We start from the raw sequence: 15375 nt of genomic DNA, 5'->3' as shown, positions 1-15375 counted from the left end.
CAATATGACTAACAAGCAAATTCAAAGAATTGTGGTCCCCTGCTTTCCGTGTCCTAGTGGATGGGATGCCATTATTTATGACATATTGTTTCAAATATGCACGCCCTATCATATGTCATTCAAAAGTAATCACCAAAGTTAAAATTTTTGAAAATTAGGTAAAACATCAAGGTCAAGGGGTAAAAAATCATAGCATGCTTGGAAACATCTTGTTACAGGTAATGTACATGTCAAATATAAAAGTCCTATCTCTTCTCAATCAAAAGTTATAAGGAAATATAACATTTTTGAAAAGTAGGTTAAACTTCAAGGTCAATGTCACAGAGTCAAAAGTCATGATATATTTAGAAAGGTCTTGTCACAGGTAATATACATGTATAATATGAACGCCCTATCTTTTCTCTTTCAAAATGATCATTTGAAATAATGTTAAATTTTTTGAAAAGTAGGTCAAACTTCAAGGTCAAGGTCATGGGTTCAAAAATCATGGTATGTTTAGAAAGTTCTTGTAGGTAATGTACATGTGAAATATGAAATCCCTATCTCTTATTATTCAGAAGTTATGACCAAGGTGAAATTTATTGTGACAGACGGACAGACTGACAAACGGACAGACTGACAGACAAATGAGATTTAATGTCCCCTAGGTCCCTTTCGCGAAAATGGATGACAATAATGCCCTTGCTATTCATGAGAAGAAGATTTATGATGGAAAAAATGCCCTGCATTTTTCTATGTAAATCATTGGATCCCCATATGTGGCCCCATCCTACCCCAGTGGGTCATAATTTTAACAAATTTGAAGCTACACTGTCTATGTAAAGAAAGTTTCAACTTTTTGGGCCCAGTCAGTGGTTCTTGATAAGACTTTTTTAAAATGATACCACCAAATTTTCACTAATTCTTGATTATCCCCCCCTTGAAAGAGGGTGTGACCCTTCACTTGAACAAACTTGAATCCCCTTTACCCAAAGATGCTTTGTGGCAGGGTTGGTTGAAATTGGCCCGGCGGTTCTAGTGAAGAAGACAAAAATGTGAAAAGTTTACAGGCGGACAGATGGATGACAAACAAAATGTGATCAGAAAACCAGAAAAACTCAAGTGAGCTAAAAACTGATGATCACAAGTACTTGGAAAGAGTTACAGTATTTGAAAAGCAGTTTTTTTTTCATGCATTATTTGTTTTCAGAAGCTGAAAAGGTATGACTTGTATCCATGTTGAAAAAACTTCACATTTCAGAAAACAGTATGATTAAAAATAGTTAATCAAGGTGCTTTGAGTAGCAAAATAAGCTAAACTGGTATAGCTAATTCAACCACAGAGCTTAGTGAATTTTAAAATGCACAACCTTTTCAACTCTTAATCATTCTTAAAATATTTATATCATCATTTCTGATTCAAGGGAGAACTAGAGATATGATCAGAAGTATATCCATTGACTAATAAACATGTACATGTATATTGTGTTTTTTAAGTCATTAATGTTTGTTTGTTGTTAAATGTCCCTCTTGGGAATTTTTCACTCATACGGAGACACCACCACTCAAAAATAATGAAGACGTACAAGTCGGATTTGAGGTTAACATTCATTTTAGGAATTTTCAACAATTAATTAAGACGTAAAGAGATAACTCCTTCCCCTTGCCCCTTCCCCTTCCCAGACCCCAGTTTGTTCATGTATGCAAACTAGTCTAATACTTTGGTTTGACATAAAAAAAATGTGAATACATACAAATAGTTTAATGGTCCATCTCTTTGAATGATTTTCATTCCTAATTCTAGGTTGACCCAAATTCATGAATGAAATGTCAAGTAATCTTATCATTGATGCACTTCTATTTAATTTGATGTAGTCATATTATGAACAAGAGAGTGGGGATGACCTCAAGGGTTCATAACCTTAAACCATTAGATGTACATAACATAACACAAGAAACAAAATTATGTATAGTCAAATGGAAAAATTTTCTACTATTTAGGAGTCGCATGATCATTTGTCATTTCAGGGACAGGGAGCGGCTAGGGAGATTGGAACCCCCCCCCCCCTGGAATTTGCAGAGTTATTTAAATAGGACTATATACTGATTTACAGAAGCAAATAAAAAATGACTTTGGATGCCCTCCCCCTTTAAAAACATGGACCCCACCATCATTGTTTTTATTTTGTTTGTTTGTTTTTGTTTTGTTTTTTTTTTTGCTCCTCAGGAAATTCTGGGCTGGAATTTTTTTGGACCGAGGTGTGGACCCCCCCCCCCCCCGGAAAAAAATTCCCGGATCTATGCCTGTAACTGAATGTAATGTTGACAACGGGAGATAACTCTTCAGAATGTGAAATTCGTCTATTGTGGCATCGATGATCCACCTAACCATTTGCATTTCGGTTTATTTTACCCCAATCTATACTTAAACTTGTACTTACCGACTGTCATAGGTCCTGTCAACTTCATGAAATATAATCCAATTAAAACACAAAATGAATTAATTTCCACTGATATACATGTAACACTGCACCATGTCACATGGCATGTGCAATCTAAAAATGATAATGGTAAAACTAGTACTAGTACTGGTAGGGTGACGCAAGCCCAATGTGATGTAGAAATTTTCAAAAAGGTGTTCACATACATGTACAGTACAAGAACAAATTTTAAATTATCATAACAAACGATGTTTTAACATAACTTTGCCATCTAGGCCTATTTCCAAAAACAGGTAAATTGTGTGTGTGTGTATTGGGGGGGGGGGACATATAAATTGATTGGGTATGGCTTTTCAAGGAGGTTTTTGCCTAATCAAATACAAAAAAAAGTTTGCACATTTTGATAAATTCATCAAAAACGCTTTGTACTAAAATAATATTATTTGTTGTTGAGAAGATAAATTTAAAAAGTTCCAATTATGGGCCAAAAATTTATATCCCCCCTTTTTATTAAAACCTAATTTACAACATTAATTAAATTCTGATATTTCAGACTGGTAATGAATTAAGTATAAGAAATGCGTATAAGAGGTTCATGGGTCACATGGTCACCTGAGCATTTTATGCTCGATTTGACGAATACATGTACTGTGTAAATTATAGAATTATTTGGACTTTTTCCTTGGTAAGCCCCAATATGAAGGAGTGTGCATTTAGAGGCAAACACCTTAGTCATGTTAGTGCGGGTATTACTGATTCATGACAGCATCTAGTTTTTTTTATTATTATTGTTTCTGCATGAAAAACATATCTTAACCAACCATTAAGTATAATTGCAAGCCTTAGTTCCGAATATAACTGGATTTTTAATTTAGATGAATGTTTTGTATTACCATTGGGAAACATTTCATCTTCTGAGAAGGCCTTCGGCCTTCACAGGATTTGATCACGTGACCGACCCACTTCATTTCCCAGAGAATTTTTTAATCTTGTTATTTATTACTTATATATACATTTGAGAAGGACAATCGAATATAATCGAATATAAATATTGCACTAACTGTTCATCGTAGATTTTGACAAATTACGCAAGGTATAAATCGGCTTGAAAAGCGGTTACGCTTCAAATTTACTTGGCAAAGGATTCTGTTTTGAAAGGAATATTCTGTGAAAGGCTACTTGTGATCAATTATAGTGAGCATATTGGCGTCTGGGAATTTTTGTATTCATGAGAACCCATATTCGATGTTTAAAAAACACAAGAAACACGTCCGATGTATGATACTAAAAAATTGGAGGAATTTCGGTCGGAAAGGAATGGATGGAGACACTTGTCCGGACCAGGTTAACTTGAAATCAAGTTTAAAATTTGATCAGAAACATAAAATCTACGATTTCAGTAAGGCATATTTATTGTGATGTTGACACGAAGAAACTGGCGACAGCTTAAATTGTTACTTGTAAGGCAACGATCTCGATGATGGAGTTGTGCCTACCGAACTTCCGAAGTGTTTGTCAGCTGTTTGTGGCGTGATTGCATTACATAGATATTTTCCGACAGATTTTCAAATTTATTGTGAGTACAGTTTGATGAAAAAAATTATAGCATTCAGAGGTCTACAAGAAAAATAACGTTAAACGTTGAGACTATGGAGCTCAGACATGAAACTTATAACACGTAGTTTTCTATTCTCTATGTAAAATCGATCAAGAACTGTATTAAATACTCGTTTACATTGTAAATAAACTGATTATTATTTTACTTGCGTATTTTGTACATTTTGATACATGAAAAGCATGCTATATTGCTAACTAGAGTAAGTTTTTATGTAGATATTACTGCGCTGTGTGATTAGGTCACGTAATGACCTATGACCTTCTAAAAACTTCATACAGGTATGAAGATATTTGCTCTCTGTATGTTTATATAATAGAGAGATACCACAAATGTATATATCATTATATTAAATGATTTTTGATACAAAGTAACACTTGCAAAACTACTTTTAGTATTTAAATAAATACTTGAATTTCAATGCTTGCTTTATAAGATTCTGTGTTTTCCCTCATTGATTTGGTCAGCCTATATCTAACTTGAAAATCCGTATGTGCTTTGATTTGTTGCGCAATAACCTATATAAAACGTCTTAGAGAAAACAATCTTTGATAAAACCAATCAACGCTACTGCCTCTTTTATACTATAAACAGCGAAAAACCCCGCATGACGTCACATCACACAAGTTCAAAATGACGAGTACAAACGACAACAGCGAAGCCCAATATCGACCTACATATGTCGTTTGAGGCCTCATCCTTTAAAGATACACAAGAACATTCCCGGAATGTAGCCCCTTATCAATTTGAACCTATGGCGACTGATTCTAGTGAATCTGGTGGCTTTAGTGAGGACGATGTCGACGACCAACAAAGACTCAACAATACGGACTGGTATGACTTTCACGTTTTAACTCTCTGGTATATTACCAAGAAAAAAAAAATATTTTATACTCTTAGAATTTCACATGGTCTATACTAATAAAAAAATCATTACGATGCGAGAAATGAAACCATGTAAATAACACCCATGCAACATGGCTGAATTTTCGTTCGGAACGGGGCTAGCAGATTTAGGAAATAAATAATTTGTTCTTGAAAATTTTCTCAATGAGAAGAAAATAAGTAACCTGAGCTTGAAAAGTGGTACATACGCCCCCCCCCCCCCCCCAAAAAAAAACTTTCCGCTTTTTTTTTGTAGCTTAACTTTTTTTGTCTCTATGGTCATTGAAATAAAATTTCTGTTTTGCGAAGGCAGGAAAATTAAGATGAGAACTAAATTTCTCAGAACCCCTAACCCTGAGAATAAAATTGTTGCCCCTTTATGTATGATGATAAATTGAAAACAATATCTGAATTGTTCTAGACACATTGTCTACATTTATGGGACTTCTGAGTACTTTTTTTTATTATTTTAAAGATAAAAAAAGTATCATCGTTATGTCTAATGTAACCTCCATGTGATCATGTTTGAATATTGTAAGTGCACATGTGGATTCTGTACTCCGAAACCCACGCTCAGAAAAAGTATATGCTGCACTGAAATCACCAGGATTGATTAGATGAGGACATCTCATCAGAAAGAATTGCCTTGCGTTACAAAACACCCTGGATTCCAATCTGTTCTCGACAACTGTTTTGGAGACAGCATATTATCAGTATCGTTCTCAGTATGGGGAATTTCAAAAGACCATTGAAAAGCAAAACATTTTGTTGCATTTTTACAAATTTGTCCAATACATAAAATAATGCAATTGAAGAATTCTCAAAAACAAGTAATAGCAAGTGAATGATAACATGATTTTCTTTTATTGAATTACAGAAAAAACAGATACTAGTATACAGCATATCGTCAGCTTGTTCGCTGGTGTTGGGGCTACCTGGGGAAGTGTTCGTGTCCCACTTCCCTTTTGTGCAGTTACAAAGATACACAATTCTTTCAGTTCCGAAGAGTATGAAGGATTCAGAGACCCTGAATGAAGCCATTTTCTAATTTTGGATTAACAAAAAATCACTGTGTTATCAACTTTTACTATCAATTTTACAGACAAAATAGCATAGTTTATGTAAATAAGAAGAAATAAAATTTAATGTTTAAACATGGGATACAGGATACAACCTTGCTCCCAACATAACTCACACAATAAAAACATACATGCACAGTCACACAATACAATTTCAAAAAAAATGACAAAACATAAGCCTCGTGTACATACATCGTCTCAAGTGACGGTCCGGAGTCCGCGTATAGCTCTCTCCTACCCGTGGCTGCTTGATCACAAAACGTGTCGTAATCTTGAGTATTTACGCTTTTGTATTGTGACCTCGTGTTCAGCCAATGACAATATTTGTTTCCATCGCAATTGAAATCAACAACTGGCATCAACAGTATACAAGAAATGTTTAGTATACTGCGATTGGGTATTGAAAGGTCGTGTCAAAGTTCATTATTCGACTATGCTTTACTATATTGGTCAATATTTTAATGAGCTGCGAAATATTCTCTTCTCATTCAACCACGGCCATAATGGGAGAGGATCGTACATTTTGGCCGTGGTTTGCAACGATGGTGTACATATTACAATAAAATTTATGAAAGTATCAGCTACCAAAAACAAAAAACTTGAGTACCTAATGTAAACAATTTTCTTTGCACCCAGGAACGGGATGTGGAGATACTAACTAATATATATATACAGTATGATGCAATATATATTCGGACAAGATGGCGGTGTGTTTACATTCGATACGAAACTAGGTCAATTCTTGATTCGAGATATTTCATTTAAAAACATGAAATAAATAATGAAACTTACCTAGTACTTTGTGAGATGTCCTTTAAGTCTAATTACGTTCATTAATCTCCGGGGAATAGAGCAGTAGAGACATTTAATGAAGTCTGGGCTGATCTCTCTCCAAATACACTGGATTTCGCGAAAAAGATCATCTTTACTCGCAATCCTCCAAACTCGTCCCTGTAGCTTTCTCTTGATCAGCAACCACAGATTTTCAATGATATTTATATCTGGACTTTGGGCAGGCCAGCTCATTCCAGTTATTCTATTTCTGTGCATAAATTCCTGGGTAGATATCGCACGATGTACTGGGGCATTATCGTCCTGGAATATATAGTCACCGGATGGAAAATGGCGAGCTATAACTGGCCACAGATTGTTATCAAGAATGTCTTGGTATTTTTCAGCGTTAATATTTCCATTTACTGCCGTGATGGTACCAATTCCATTCCAAGTAATACACCCCCAGATCATGATCTCAAAGCATGGTTTTGAACGGCGCTGAGTCACCAAATCAGGCCTCCATCCTTCACCCCTCTTGCGCCAAACATATACCCTTGAATCACGTCCAATGACAATTTTAGATTCGTCCGAAAAAATTACTTTCTTCCAAAATCCTTCAACAGTTAACTTTCGTTTTTCCCGGCACCATGACAATCTTTTTCTTCGATTTACATCCCTTATCACCAGTTTCTTCTTCGATACACGCCTTGTAAACCCATGTTTGTGTAAATGTAGCTGTAAGGTACGTTTAGATACTGCAATGTTCCTGTTTGTATTGAATTTGCTGGTAATTTCTGCTAGACTGTCCCTCCTGTTATTTTTAACTAACCTTTCTAAGTACCTATAGTCCCGATCTGTCACAGTAGGCCGTCGACCACTTCGCGGAATGTTTTCTGTTGAACCCCTCTCTTCAAAACGTTTTTTCAGAGATCCAATAGTAGAGTGGGATACACCAAGAACATCCGCCACATACCTGACAGTTTTTCCCTCATCAAGTAATTTCTTGGCGACTTCTTTAACCTCACTACTGAGTTCTTTTCCTTTTCTACCCATATTACTTTCAGCTGTCAAATTTTGTAAACAAAGCAGACGAAAACAAAATCATGTGACATATCAAATGTCACATGACCATCGGATGTTAAAAATAACTACCCAAAATACCAACGATATTTTTAAACCTATTTATTTACATCATAATATGTTAGTTACAAGGCGAAAATATAAACACGCCGCCATCTTGTCCGAATATATATTGCATCATACTGTATATATATATATATATATATATATATATATATATATATATATATATATATATACACACAATTATTTACAGACTATGGCAAACTACTACACGAGTGTCCATAACTGATTTTTTACAGCTCTATATATACATGGGCTAGATTCTCTTATACAGATGTCTCCTTCCTCCCAAACCGAGACTGGAAATGAAACACCGCTTCCTCCTTTTCATGGTGAAGAAAAGCACTGCACAGTGGAGGTATTGTAACTGAGGCAAGCAGAATATAGGTGGAAAGCAGCATGCAGGGTGCTGGTGTCTGGGATGATGCCTCAACATATCGCAGAATCTCGGTCATCAAAGCAGATGTATACCCTTTAGTGCATAGACAATATTTAAAACTTGTATATAATTGAGGACTCCATCTGATTTGATAAATACAAGTATTATTTCTCATGTTTTGTTTGGTATTGAATAAAAATTAAATTAAACATTTTTTGTTATTTTTTAGTTAATGAAATGTACGGAGATAACGAACTGTATTCAAGCTTCAAAGTCCATTAAACAATACAAATTTTGGAGCAGAGCAAACACGGACCTCTGCAACATCAGATGTGGGATCAGGTGCCATAGAGGAGTGAGCATCCCCTGCCGACCAGTCACACCCACCGTATGCTCCTTGTCATCATCGGGTAATAACAGGAAAATCCGTCGACAATTCAGTGTGTAAATAATGGCCTAACAATTAGTATGAAAAACGTCAGTCAGCATTTGACTTAATGATAAATTATCTTTGCTGACAAGGTCATCATTAATTTTTTTGTTCAATTTTTTAATGAGGAGGGAGTGTTAAAATGTTTTTTTTTTTCAAAGGAGGCGTTTTAATAAAAGCATCTTACCAAATGTTGAATCTACAGTCTTCATGCGAACACTGTATTCGCCCTGCTTGAACTTGGGAAAGCTTATCTTGTACTGCAGGTTTCCCTCCTCTGTGCATTCTTGAAGAGCTCTCAATAAATTGGAGAGCAGCGACCATCAATCTACATAATAATTTTAAACTTGTAGATACAATAAATACATGTAACAAACTCCCCATCGGCTTTCTGTATTGTAGAATTTATTAAGAAGTGATATTAAAAAATCTAATATCACTGTGTAAGCATACCTGCAGTATATGCCATGATAAGAGAAGGAAACCATCTTGGGGGCAAAGTGATAGATAGTACTATGGAAAGCCTCAGTCTGGGATTTTTGGTGAAGTGGCGAGAGCTTGCATTCTTCTTTATCTGATTAGAAAGGATGATGTCGCAAATCTTCTCACTGGCTTTTCTTATTTTATGAAAGAAAATATACACTTATTGTAAGGATTTTTCCCTTTTAAGGCAGTTACGAAATTGGCCAAAAAAGGAAAGTACTGATTATTGCTCAATTCTGAAATAAGGTTTTATCTGGTTTTATCCATTTCTTTTTCTGCTCATCACCCTCTAACGTGTCATGGGCACAAGATGGGAAAAGGTCATTGTGGTCCTCATGGATATTGTGGATATGGTTTTCCACAGACTCCCACGTTGCCCACATGAAGTCCCCCTTTTCCATCAGGTGTTGAAGCTGCCACCAAGTACAAGGTAAGACTCTTGATCCATATGGCGAGATTCTCACGCTTCTTCTGTTTGGATGCAGCTAGGATCTTTTTCTTCAAACCTGAAAATATTTTGGAAGTCATGGTTACAGAGTAAAGAGAATCTATGAAATTTCATCTTTTGGTACATTCAGACATATTTATATCATACATGTATATAATAACTTTGGAGATAAATCAGTAGAGGTCATTATAAAAGTTAAGCAAATGTTGATTCTATACAAGATCAGTCTTTAAATACATACAATTCAAATAAAGATAAAAAAGAAAAATAATACCTTTTGCCATATGCCAAACATCATAATAATGCGTGGTCTCCGTCAAGTTTTACCTTATCCACTTTTGTATCTGGACATGGCGGTCAGTCACTATCGTACCAATCTCCACATCGTGGTCTTTCATCCAGGCAGTAGTCCGCTCTAATCCCTTCTTTTCCATTCCCAAGTTAGCGCTGTTTTTAACTTCATTGCTCTACAAAATTTACTCAGATTTAATACAAATTAACAATACTTCAACCAAACACCTAAAGAACACAATTTTGTTTTCCTTACTAGATCCTTTTTAGCATTTTATTTTCATGTATACTTTCTCGGATCTTTACAGCAGTTTTTGAGTGACTGTTTTATTTAGAATAATGATAAAATAATTATTTTTTAAAACAGTTCATCTTTAATTTAAATAGAAAATGCAAGTATATATCAAATTATTTTGTTTCTCTGGACTAACTGAATACCAATGACAATTCCTTCCTCGAGGTGAATGGTTCTGTACGAGCCAAACTTTGCACAGTTACCAGGAGAGTCAGCTTGCACATCACCACCATGGGGATTTCCTCTTTCCAAAACTCTCGGTCGGTGGGGCGCTCGCTCCGTGATCGGAAGGCCGTGGGTTCGAATCTCGGCCGCGACTGACCTTAGTCGATAAAAAATAGGTAGCGACTGTTCCTTCGCCAGGTTCTCGGCACTTTGAAGTGAAAGTTGCGGGTTCTTCGGACGAGACCTAAAAAAACCCCCAGAGATCCCGTGTCACGGCAGGCGTTGGCACGATAAAGATCCCTCGTTGCTCAATGGCCCTGAGTGCCTAGTAAAGGTCTAAATTTGAATCCCTTCACCTGTATATGGTGATGTCTCTTTATAAGTAAAAAATTCTCGAACTACATACAATCAATCAATCTTTCCACAGCTCGACTTGCATACTCCTGCTGGTTCTTGTCCCACACATGAGCAATTACAGGAAACAAAATGGCTGACTGGTGAAATTGAATGTTCCTCTGGGGATTGTTTGACCCCCCCCCCCCCCTGCAATTCAGCACACGAAGAACTTTGGACACAAAGGCACCAGAAAAAAGTATGGTGGCAAATAATCCAATTTTCCCAACAGGAATATTCCCAATGAATGGCTGACTACTCCATTGCCAGGTAAACTTCACCATTGTTCCAAGCACCTGCTGTACACTTGCTGCTGTATACTTTTGGCACCTTCCACAGCTACTGAAAAGCTCAAGCAGCTTGGTTTCGGAGACGATAAACTTCCTGTCTACCAAGGGGTTGCAGGGTGCTTCAATGCTACAATTTTTAAAAAATAAAATTAATTACAGGGAATAAAAATTGCCAAAAGAATCGAAGGTAACATATTCATTTCCTCTTAAAAATAAACGTTTTGATGCAATTCTATGTAAAGATGATGACCATAGGCTAATCATTTACTTTGATATCCTGTGAGAATCATCTGAACTAGTGCCAGAAGGCTCATACAATGAGGAAGTCTCATTCTCACAAATATTTTAAAAGATACATGTATATTTACATGCACATATTTCTTTTTATATATGCTTAAAAAATCCCATTATGTACAGAGTAATGAGCCCGGAAACATGGAGAATTAAAACTCCAGTTCGCTCTAGAGTCACGGAGGAAGGAGTTGATCCCAGCGTCGCGGGTTCGAATCCCACTGTGGGACGTGGACACCGGTCCTTCGGATGAGACCGTATAAACCAAGGTCCCTTGTCGCAGTAGGTGCTGGCACGAAAAAGATCCCTCATTGCTAAATGGCCCTAAGTGCCGAGTATAGGTCAAAATTTGCAGCTCTCCACCGGCAAGTGGTGGAGTCATACATGTATTATGATTGAAAAAATCTCGAGAGGGACGTTAAACAATAAACAAACAAACAAAATATGAAAAAAAAATTGAATGGCAAGTATTTTTCAGCTCAATATCCTTCTTCCCCTTAAAGGTCATTATACTCCAAAGACATATTACATCTTTTGAAAGTAGACTGTATAAAATTACATAATGGGTAACCTCAAGGTAGGTGTCTCTTAAAAATGTGAAATAAGAGGTGCACAACGGCAATCTGTAATAAACATTCTGTGAAAGTCTCATCGAATTTTGTTTAGTGGCATAGGAGGCGTTGCGGATAAGAGATGGGCAGCCCTAAGCGTTACGGACGGAAAGAGGACGGACGGACATCCCCATTACTTCATACACTCGCTTTTCGTGAATTTGAATATGTCATTTGTTTCAATTTATTATAATTATATTTTGTTAAGATTTCCCAATTCAGTATATACAACTGTGCAAATTTCAAGAGATTTCCAAATTTCATTACAATGGAAACAGGAGTACCGCGTACAGTTCTTCATATATAACTATGCAATAAATAGATCGCAAGACGTTTGGCATAACTCTTAATATTCTTCCTATATCTTTCTTGAAATTAACCTTTGAAATCGTTTTCATTTTATGTAATACACTGCCTTTAATTCAATAGATATTGAAGGGTCTAGGTGGCCATTGAATTGTTTTATGCAATCTTTTTTTTTTAAATCGGTGACCGTCAGATTAAAACAGTTTACTGTAACGTAGAATTAAGGTTTTTGTTTGTTTAACGTTCCTTCGAGAAATTTTCACTCATATTGAGACGCCACAACATGCCGATGTAGGGCTGCAAATTTAGCTTGTACTCGGTACTTACGTTCTTTGAGCAGTGAGGAATCTATTTCGTGCCAGCACCTACTGCGACACGGGACCTCGGTTTATACAGTCTCATCCGAAGGAAAGGTCTCCCCGTCCACAATTGGATTCTAACCCTCGACGTAAGGATCAACTCCTTACTCCGCGAATCTAGAACAAACGCTTAAATCACTGCGCTACGCGGGCTTGACTTGAATTGACGTGAGTCACTCAGAAAACATATTAATGGCTGTTTTCCAATTTTTAAACGTTTAGCTTTTCAGAGATTGCTAAACCTATTGGTAAAGGAGGAGAAACAAACTATTTTCAAAAACATCTTTTTTTCTTTGAATCACCCAACAAAAAAGTTACTCTTACTTTTTCAGTTAGTGGACAGTGGCGGTGTGTTTGTCTTTTTGAATAGTTTTAAGTATGGCTCCGTGTAAAAATCATGCAGGGGTGATACATGGGGGGTTTCAGAATTTTTTCAAACTTTGCATGTTGGTAGAGTATGCTAAGATACTACAAAAAATAAAATGATTTTTTATCAATTCTGTGTCTGGTTGCCATGGCAACAGTTAAACTGTTTTTGGTAAAATATGGCTGAAATTTCCTCTAAAAATAGGCAAAAAAATCAATATTTCATATGAAATTAAAAGAAAATCAGACAATAAATCACATTTCTGTTTATTTCTCATTCAAATACAGCTCAAATAGTAACTTTTCATAATTAATCAAAATATTTCCATGTCCAGTAAAATGTTCTAATTTTAAGCTGAAAAGGGGAAATAATCCATATTGACAAAAACAGCAAAATATCAATTTTTTGAGGATTTTCAGCTATCAAAAAATTAAAAAACCCTACAGCCAAACCAAAAGGCCATGCTAGTTTCACAGACACCATACCCTATAGAAAATAAAATAATTAAAACATTTTTGTGCAAATGATTATTATTTTCCCAAAATGATTGACGAGTTTTATACAAAAAATGGTAATTTCCCTTTTTTTGTCACAGTCCAATATATGCCATATATGTATGCATGTAAAAGGAAATTGACATTTCAACACAATTTCTTTACATTTCCAAGCTCAAATACAACACAATTATTTACTTATCTTAATTAATCTAAATATGTTCATGACCTGTAAGATGTTCCAATTTTAAGCTGAAAAGGGAGATAATCCATACTGATAAAAACAGCAAAATATCAATTTTTTGAGGATTTTCAGCTATCAAAAATTTAAAAAACCCAACAGCCAAACCAAAAGGTCATGCTAATTTCATAGACACCATACCCTATAGCAAATAAAATAATAAAAACATTTTTGTGCAAATGATTATTATTTTCCCAAAACGATTGATGAGTTTCATATAAAAAATGGCAATTTCCCTTTTTTTGTCACAGTACAATAAATATGCCCTATACACATATCATGAATATATACCGGGTATGCATGTAAGAATAAATTGACATTTCAAAAAAATTTCTCAATTTTCCAATTTGAAATACAACACAATTTTACTTTTCATTTAATCAAAATATTTTCATGACCAGTAAAATGTTCTAATTTTAAGCTGAAAAGGGAGATAATCCATATTTACAAAAACAGTATCATATCCCATTTTTGAGGGTTTTTTTCAGCCTATAAATTTTTTTTAAAGTCCAACAGCCAAATCAAAAGGTCACGCTTGTTTCGTACACACCATACCCTATGGGTATGATACATAGGGTATTATACAGAAATTGAAATTGCATTTATTTATTTTTTTGGGGGGGGGGGGGGGGAGGTGTTAATATATTGATCCAACAACCATCGAGGAACAATATTTACTTCCTTCTTTAGGATCGGTGAATGCATACATCTAGGCAAGCCAAACCATTGTAATGACCTCAAAAACAGAAATAATTGTATAATATACAACTTGACTTTTATTTTAATGATAATATGAAAATCATTTTATGTTTCCCTCTTGGTTACACCTTTCAATATACACCACAAGAATTTTGACCGAATTTTAACTGCATGTAATTAAATGTATTAAGAGCCATTCTCTGTAATGACTTGAACTTTTATATAGGAGCTGTGGCACGCATAGTCTCAGAATTTCTCCAAACTCTCTATGATAAAAGTCTTTGATACCGTAAACTCAAATCAGGCAAAAATTGGTTGCTACGTGTCATGGTTACCATAGCAACATGTCCTAAAGTTTAAAAAATGGCATTTTTCAACATGTTCAGAGTCCCACAGTTAACGTTTGCAGCAAAGCAAACAAGTGGCAATGACTGTTTCTGAAAGCTGAAGGCCTGATGTCTTAAATGCATGATGAACATGTTTGGTAAATCAACTATTACCTACGTTACTACGGAAACAAAGTATTCAAAAGTAATAATTTTGTTCATTTAATTTTATTAAGTCATACACTTAAGAATAAAAACAATTATACATTGAAATGCAAGCAAATAATAGACAAGAGATCCTTGTAACATACACCAAGGACGAAATATGATATTTCTTATAGGTTGGCAATGGTTGTCATGGTTTTAATACCACAAAGGGATTTTAAATTTACTCTCTTAGTGTTTTAATCTTATCCTATCTTTTTAAAAAGCACATTTCTATATAACTGATGATCAATTTTTAAAGGCGCTGGTGTGACCCTAATTTTCACATTTCAAAAAATTCAAATTCAATTCTTTAAATGTAGCGTTGCTATGGAAATTAGCCGAAAAATTATGCATAAAAATCTGAAAAATATTTTGTTTCCTTGG

At 35.2% G+C, this 15375-nt stretch overlaps 1 pseudogene; it reads right to left on the bottom strand.

Moving 5' to 3' along the window:
- Positions 1-8182: 8182 nt before the first annotated feature.
- Positions 8183-10105, bottom strand: LOC133192327 (uncharacterized; annotated as a pseudogene).
- Between the last annotated feature and the right edge of the window lie 5270 nt (positions 10106-15375).

Source organism: Saccostrea echinata, unplaced genomic scaffold, assembly GCF_033153115.1.
Source record: "Saccostrea echinata isolate AGI-Se365-2 ecotype Australia unplaced genomic scaffold, CSIRO_AGI_Sech_v1 ptg000025l, whole genome shotgun sequence".
Lineage (NCBI taxonomy): Eukaryota > Metazoa > Mollusca > Bivalvia > Ostreida > Ostreidae > Saccostrea > Saccostrea echinata.
This window is presented reverse-complemented; position numbering and strand designations above follow the sequence as displayed.